This window comes from Bidens hawaiensis, unplaced genomic scaffold (assembly GCF_021521415.1).
Source record: "Bidens hawaiensis isolate Kalapana, Puna unplaced genomic scaffold, B.hawaiensis_p1.1 tig00039979_1, whole genome shotgun sequence".
Taxonomy (NCBI): domain Eukaryota; kingdom Viridiplantae; phylum Streptophyta; class Magnoliopsida; order Asterales; family Asteraceae; genus Bidens; species Bidens hawaiensis.
Genome location: NW_027497033.1, coordinates 81,953 through 89,224, shown reverse-complemented (window position 1 = coordinate 89,224; position 7,272 = coordinate 81,953). Strand labels below are relative to the sequence as shown.

General features: G+C 34.5%; 1 pseudogene across 1 annotated transcript; it reads right to left on the bottom strand.

Moving 5' to 3' along the window:
* Positions 1-212: 212 nt before the first annotated feature.
* LOC143591672 (metal transporter Nramp7.2-like) lies at positions 213-6,552 on the bottom strand (annotated as a pseudogene). The gene is made up of 13 exons (XR_013145738.1): positions 6,424-6,552; positions 6,231-6,310; positions 6,107-6,151; positions 5,931-6,005; positions 5,382-5,486; positions 5,150-5,259; positions 2,306-2,487; positions 2,157-2,226; positions 1,903-2,076; positions 1,350-1,452; positions 1,027-1,158; positions 845-940; positions 213-755 (listed from the first exon to the last, which is right to left on the bottom strand). The product of XR_013145738.1 is annotated as a metal transporter Nramp7.2-like (transcript).
* Positions 6,553-7,272: the final 720 nt, after the last annotated feature.

Below are 7,272 nucleotides of genomic sequence, written 5' to 3'. Positions count from 1 at the left end.
TGTCGTGTCTTATCGTGTCGTGTCCGACATGTTATGACAACCCTACTCGAGAGGGAGCAACTGATTAAACCAATTGATAATAGTTTGTTTGACAACCAAGCTAAATTCACTAATGATCAATATAACATTTCAGTTCTTCTATCTCTAACCAAAAAAGAACATATAAATTCAGATTTACTTTCTTTAACATTAACTATAGGCTTTAGTTATGTTTATGAAGACGGAACTAAACATTTACTAGGTATAAAAGCATGAGACAACACATTTTGATAGGGATAATAATTTGTAAGTGGGTTACAGCTCACAACATAACTCTCCTTTGTTAAGAATAGGCAATGACATTTTGAACCAAGCTGAAACTTTAAAGATCTTTAGTCATGAAGAACATATTAAGGCCATAAGACATGTTAGATGCTCTATTCTGGAAATGGGATATCCGCTAGATCCTCTCTGTAAGGAGCATTCGTCATCTCATGCCCTCTACGAACACCATTGTCCCCACTCTCCATGCTAACTTGAGCACTCAGATCAAGTTTTGTTGGTTCGATAAAGGTTACAACAACATCCTTACGGAACATAAGGTAGAGTACAGATAGTACATAGATTGCCATGATGGGGAACACGATTAGCCCGATGAAAACATTTGCAACTCTAGGCAAAGTGCTATGAATTAGCCAATCGACGAACGATGTGGTGAAGTAGTAAATGTTGATGCCAATAATCCCAAGTTCTAGAACCCAAGAAAAGATGATGATCTGCACAAGAAAGTGTCATAGTCTTCTATGAACTAGCTTCAACCACATCATATCTAAAAGTATTTAGAAAATAAAGGACGGTAACTCACAATCATCGAGTTCTTGTATGGACCCATTTTAATGGTTGTGCTACTAAATTTAAGGAGTGGAATTAAGGCAAAAGGAAGTTCAAAGGATAATATCATCTGCCAAATATAGTTAGACAATTCAACTTAAAGAAACATGGAAATGGATTAGAAATGTTAAATTATGGAAACTGTGAGATACAAACCGATGCGATAACGATTAATCTTCCAGCACCAGATGACCCGCCAATGATTGACACTATTAAACTAGGCGTGATGGCAATGCACCTTGTTATCAAGTTCCTTAGCCATTTTCTCATCTTTAAATCCAAAAATCCCTACAATAGCATGTTGTGTGTAGTCAGTGCCACCTTGAATGTTAAAAATAACATTGTATCGAAATTAATGGCATTGCTAACTGTTATATAATTTGCAATAACTTGTTTTCTCTTCTTTGTTATATTAGTTTAGTTTAGATTAGATTTTCGTTTAAATGATGGTTAATACATTGCAAAAATTACTTTCTAACCTGCATAATAAATTGTCCTGCATAAGTACCGGTGATGGTTGAACTCTGGCCAGAAGCTAACAGTGCAATAGAATAGAGTAGAACTAGACTTTCCCAAGACATTCTGTGTAGAAAATTGGGGACTTAACTAAGAATCTTTTTATTATCAAAGTTCTTCAGATATTAGCTATAATATGCACAAATATATAAGACAAGTTGGATTTTAGTAATTAAGACTATGACTAACTGAGTAGTGATAATGATTTATACCGACAACATGCCCAATAATACTCTTAATTTTCACTTTCGTTGCAATGATAGTATCATAAATTGGCGGAAAAGTAATTTTGTTTACCACTAACTTTCATTTACATGGTTTCAAAACAATTTACAACATTATGATCGGGTTAAGTCAATTATTTATTTGGGAAAAAACAAAGTTATTTTTTCATTAGACTGAGATTGGCATTGGAAACGAAATCGAAAGTTAGAAGTGTCAATGTTCACATTGCCTGTATGAACTATTGTTCATACTTTGGAATATTAAAATCCAATTTGTTATATAATATTTTACTTTAAGAAGAAATGAAGCTGAGTCCAGGGAAAGATCGCTGCAGCGATCCAACGCATCACTTGACAGGTTTTCGGCCGAGCAAACAGTGCCAGAAACAGCTATGATTGAGAAGTTGATCAAGAAGGCCACAAAAAGTGCAATACCACTCTCGATCAGGAAGTATCTGCATGCATCCTGTTATATAAAACATCAACTAGTTAGACAAAAACTTAGGTTTATACCTTTTAATGGTCCTTATTCTTGAAACGACTTACATTGACCCCGCGGACAGAGTTTGGTATCTTGCGCGAAAGAACAAGAGCCGAATGGAGAAAAAGATTATGCCTGGTGAAATAGATGAAATATCAGTTAAGTTAATAATTTCTAAAATAAATGAGTTATTAGGTGTTGGCTGGGGTCATACGGCATAACAAGTGCCCCAAGTAGTGCGATGGCGTCACCAGTGGCACCATGGCCACTAAGTTTTGGAACGAACATTCCCTTTAGCACATCGCCAGCGGGTGGTTTCACATAGCTCATTTCTCCAAAGAAGCAACCGGCCATGATGAAAACTAGAATGGCTATCAATACTTCTAGCTTCCTCACCTATATACATTTGTATACACTTTTGTGAACAATCTTAATTCCATATAACTTATATTGGCGAACAAGTTTAAAGAATGAATGATATACTTATATATAGATATCCCTTTAATTCTCTTTTAACGTTTAATTATACGGCACCACTTATGAAACTCTCCTCCATCTTCCGTTTATTATTAGAATTTTCTCGGGTTTGAAGACTTTATGTCCGGTAAAACGGTTGATGTTTACAAATTAAATACAAGAAAAACATTTTGTATTTACCACTGGTTTAAAAAAATCATTTGTATTTGTTGGTGAAATCTGAAACTATTTGTAAAGGTAGGTAATTCGCGGGACGGGGAGCGAATTTAAGCAATTGTATCATACCAAATCAAATAATAAGTTAAAAGCATAAAGTTGCGATATTTGTCCACGTAAAGTTATTCATTATATTCTTTTTTATAATGATAGTTTGTTAATTTATTCTGATTTTGTTTTCTTTTACATGATATGCTGTTAGAGTGTTGAATTGTAATTCTTTTTTTTTCTCATGTCACAAGCGTGCATTAGTAAGTCTTGCGCCAACATGAAGCGATAGCCGATAGGCACAAGAGCGTAAAATATGAAGCCATAGGCGCAAGAATGCGTAGTCTTGCGCGAGTGGATCAATTTATAATAAAAAACTAGTTTTTATGCCTAACGCGTTGCGTTGGGGCAGCTGGCAAAACCCTAGTGTTATAACCTTGTCGTTGGTAAAACCCGAGCGTTACCACGATGAGTCGACACGAATTCGATCAGTACCAGATGCGTTCGTTACGATATATTAATTTGAGGGTTAAAACTCAAAAAATTAATTCGTCAAATTAACATATAAAAACATTAACATATAAGAAAACAAAATATTTAAGGCTATGTTAATTTGGTCAGAAAACCCGAGCGGTGGTAAAACCCAAGCGTTGTCGATCCCGGGAATTGAGGTGGTAACTTGACACGAATTCAGTCTGTTTTGATTACGTACCTTAAGGTACCGGAACTAAAAAAAGAAAATATATAAAACCTGAGATGGACCGGGGGGGGGTCGGTAGCGTTGTCGGTTATGGGCTTTAAATAAGGCAGCGAGTATACATGAACTCGGTCGGTTCCTATTAGATTTGTTATGGTCCCAGAACTAAAACAAAAAAGTTTTGATGTTTGATCGGTTTTCATTATGTTTATTATGGTAAATGAATTAAAAAAAAGTCAATGGCCAATACATTTCCGTCAAGTGGCTCAATATGCCACTTGCGACACCAAACTTGTTAATTGTATATAGTAATAATAATATGTGTCATTATTTTAGTTGACAAATGTTTTAGTCAAATGCGGTTATTGCACAATGTTTTTTTCCCTTTAATGATTTAGACTTTGAAGTTTCATATCTAGAAAGCATGCGGATGGTAAACGAAGTTTTAAATAGAGCACGACAAAGTAGTTTAAGAAATTTGATAACTATATTAATTCATTTTATATCAAACCATGATGGAAGGATAGAAAGGCAACGTACACACGTGTGAGGATTATGTTTTCTATCAAGGTCGGATCTAGCATAGTTTGGGAGGTGGTTTTCCAACGTCTCAATTTTTTTTGGCAAAGTCCATTTTAGTAAAACAAAATTTCTTTGTTTTATGTTGGCATGGGATCCTCTCACACCACCATGGATCCTCATACACCATTTTTTGTCCTATACGGCTCGTATAGGGCTATACGGTCGTATAGGACCTTAATCGTGTCAGATTGTGTCTGAGGTTGTCGGCCATGGTTTATAGTGCCTCGTATAGGCCTATACGGGTCGTATAGGCCTATACGGCCGTATAGGTACTTTTTAAAAAAAAAATTGATGACCGTATAGGCCTATACGGCTGTATAGGTACTTTTTAAAAAAAAAATTGATGACCACATATACAATATATGTGATTTATACGAGTCGTATTTGGCTCGTTTATAGACACCTTTTTTTTTTAAAAATGATGACCATATATACAATATATGTTATTTATACGGGTCGTATTTGGTTTATTTATCTTAACGGGTTTAAATGTTGAGCTCAAGCTTAGCTCGTCAAAAGTTCAAGACTGTCTAGGCATATTTGTTGCTTACATATAACAAAATTTGAGGTTTTTTTAACATCTAGTCAACTTACATTAAAATAAAAATGCACCCCAAAATTTGAGGTTTTTTAAATCGTTTTCCGGCAGCGATTAAGGCAGTCTGAATGTTTCTGCAAATGTTTTCTATACGGTTGTATAGCCCTATACGACCGCATAGCTTTTATTTTCTATACGGTCGTATAGCCCTATACGACCGTATAGCTTTTATGGTTTTGTCTGAATGCAATACGAGACATTTAATGTCTATACGGTCGTATAGGCCTATACGGTCGTATAGGCTGCAAAAAGCTGTTTTTTTTGTCCTATTGTCAGGCATGTGTACCCTATACGGCCGTATAGGCCTATACGAGCCGTATAGGCATGTGGGGGTGGTGTGGGAGGATCACATCCCTTTATGTATCATTGGCTATCACTAAACAAAATTCTTGTAGCCCGTAATACCTATCAACTTTTCTTCTGGATTCGTCATTGTATTCTATATAAGATCGAGTTTTAACTCTTTTAGAAGGCCTTCTAGTTATTAAAGGTCAACTTACACCATATTTTTGCAGGCCAAGAAGGAGGAGGGTGCTGAAACCTGTGAGAAGAACTCCAACCCAAACTGGAATCTTGAATAAAATATTCAAAGCTAAAGCCGTCCCAATGACTGTTAACATCAAAGACAACAGAATCAAAAATTAGTAGGAAAACGTTAAATAGAACAAATATTATTGAACAAGTCATGTTAGATCATTATAGTATTTTAAGTTTACAATAAGACAACCAAACCTTCGGGAATATCCGCTGCAATGACCGCAACCTCAGCTAGCAGCCATAGACAATACTTGACAAAACTTGGGTATTCAGCCTTGCATAACTCCGATAGATGTTTGCCTGGATAACAAGCCTCAGATTTCTTAAATAGTTATATTAATTGCCATATCTCATTAATAAAATAAACGCTAAATCAATATGGTGATCGCCCAAATGGTGAGTGTTCAAGCCTCATAGTAGACAAAATCAGTGAAATAATTTGTTTAAAATGAATTTATATGTATAGGTCTTTAATGCTTTTTTGTATTTCATAACTCATAAATATCTGGTTATATATAGAGAAAACTATTGATTACAAAAGAACATTAAAAGTCTAATAAGTCTTAAACTAATGTACAAATAAGAATAATAATATACAGATAATGAGATAAGAACAATAAAATAGAGATAGATAACTAATCTAACTTATCTTTAGGAATATAATAAGAAGTTTGGGATTTAGATATAAATATAATGCATATTATTAAAATAGCTCTAATAATAATAATTGGTAATCTTAATTACCTGTGCTTACACCTAAATTTGCCTCCAGGGATTGAATGACAAGTGCAAAGATTAAGCCAATTAAAATGACCCAAAGTAGCCGAAAACATAACATCATTCGACAATTAAACTAACTGAAGGTTTTTATTTTTATTTTTTTATAGTAGTGTATTTATGGATGTTCTTGACATGAACATTAACCTCGTATCTGTGGTTTGCTCCTGCTTGTAAATCAGTTTCCACTGCAGACCAAACAGCAATAAGTTTGTTATACTTAAAGTAAGGTTTAGTAAGATATTAAGAGCTCAAAATCAGACTTACAGTTTCCAGGATCAAGATATGCCAAATGAAACTAGGAAACCAGGACCAACAAATGAGAGGAAAGTTCTCCAACCAGGTTTCTGAAAATTATAATTTACCGAACTAAGAAATAGTTCTCAAATTTGTTTAGCCATTTTCATAGCTTTAAACATTATCATAATATGCAATGAACAAGAAACAAAAGCTTGAAAACCTGATAAGAGTCCATATCTTGGTGATTATAATCTTTGTTGTTAACTGGAGATGAAACTCCCCTCAGATCAAGGGCTGTAATGCGATTGCTTCCTCCCAGTCCTCTTGGTTCATTTTAAATCGCTGCCATCGGTCAGTGTCTTTTGCTATCCTGGATCAAAATTTGATGAAGGAGTATGTACACATATCATGGGGATTAAAGCTGTTCACTTGGAGGTTATATTTATACTTGAGTTTATGTGGTTTCATTAATTTTGGACTATTATTATTGTTGACAAATAGCTTTAGTTAAAACAAAGGCCAACGCCGTTTTGAAAGCGAGGCATGACTTCATATTTGCCATCTACCTATTGATTTTTAATTGTATTATCATTTAATTAAAATCATGTTGCCGCTCTCATACTCGTATTATACTTTCAAGAACGCTTTCAAATGAGCAAAAAGCTTGTTTCGATGTTTTGAATTTTCCCAGTGTTGTTGGTAAATCAGAGGGCAAATTCCAAAACCACACACATCTTTTGGAATATCTTTCTGAATTAGAAAGTGTGTCTGTCTTGTACCGGTAGTTTCCTTAAGGAATTCAAATATAATGTTAAATTCCTTTCTAATTTCTAAAACTAATAAATAAATTTCTCATTAAACTCAAACGATTACAATAAATTAAAAAGCAAACGGGAGACAGGCTACGCTGCCACCCCCTTTTTAACAGCAGAGTCAATTATATTAAAAATGAAGTTTTGGGACTTAATAGCCGAAAATGTACCATACACGACATGCTAAACCCTGATCAAAAAATTCAAAGCCTCTGAGTTCAAAAAAAAACCAAACTATTAGCAAAGTACAACACTAT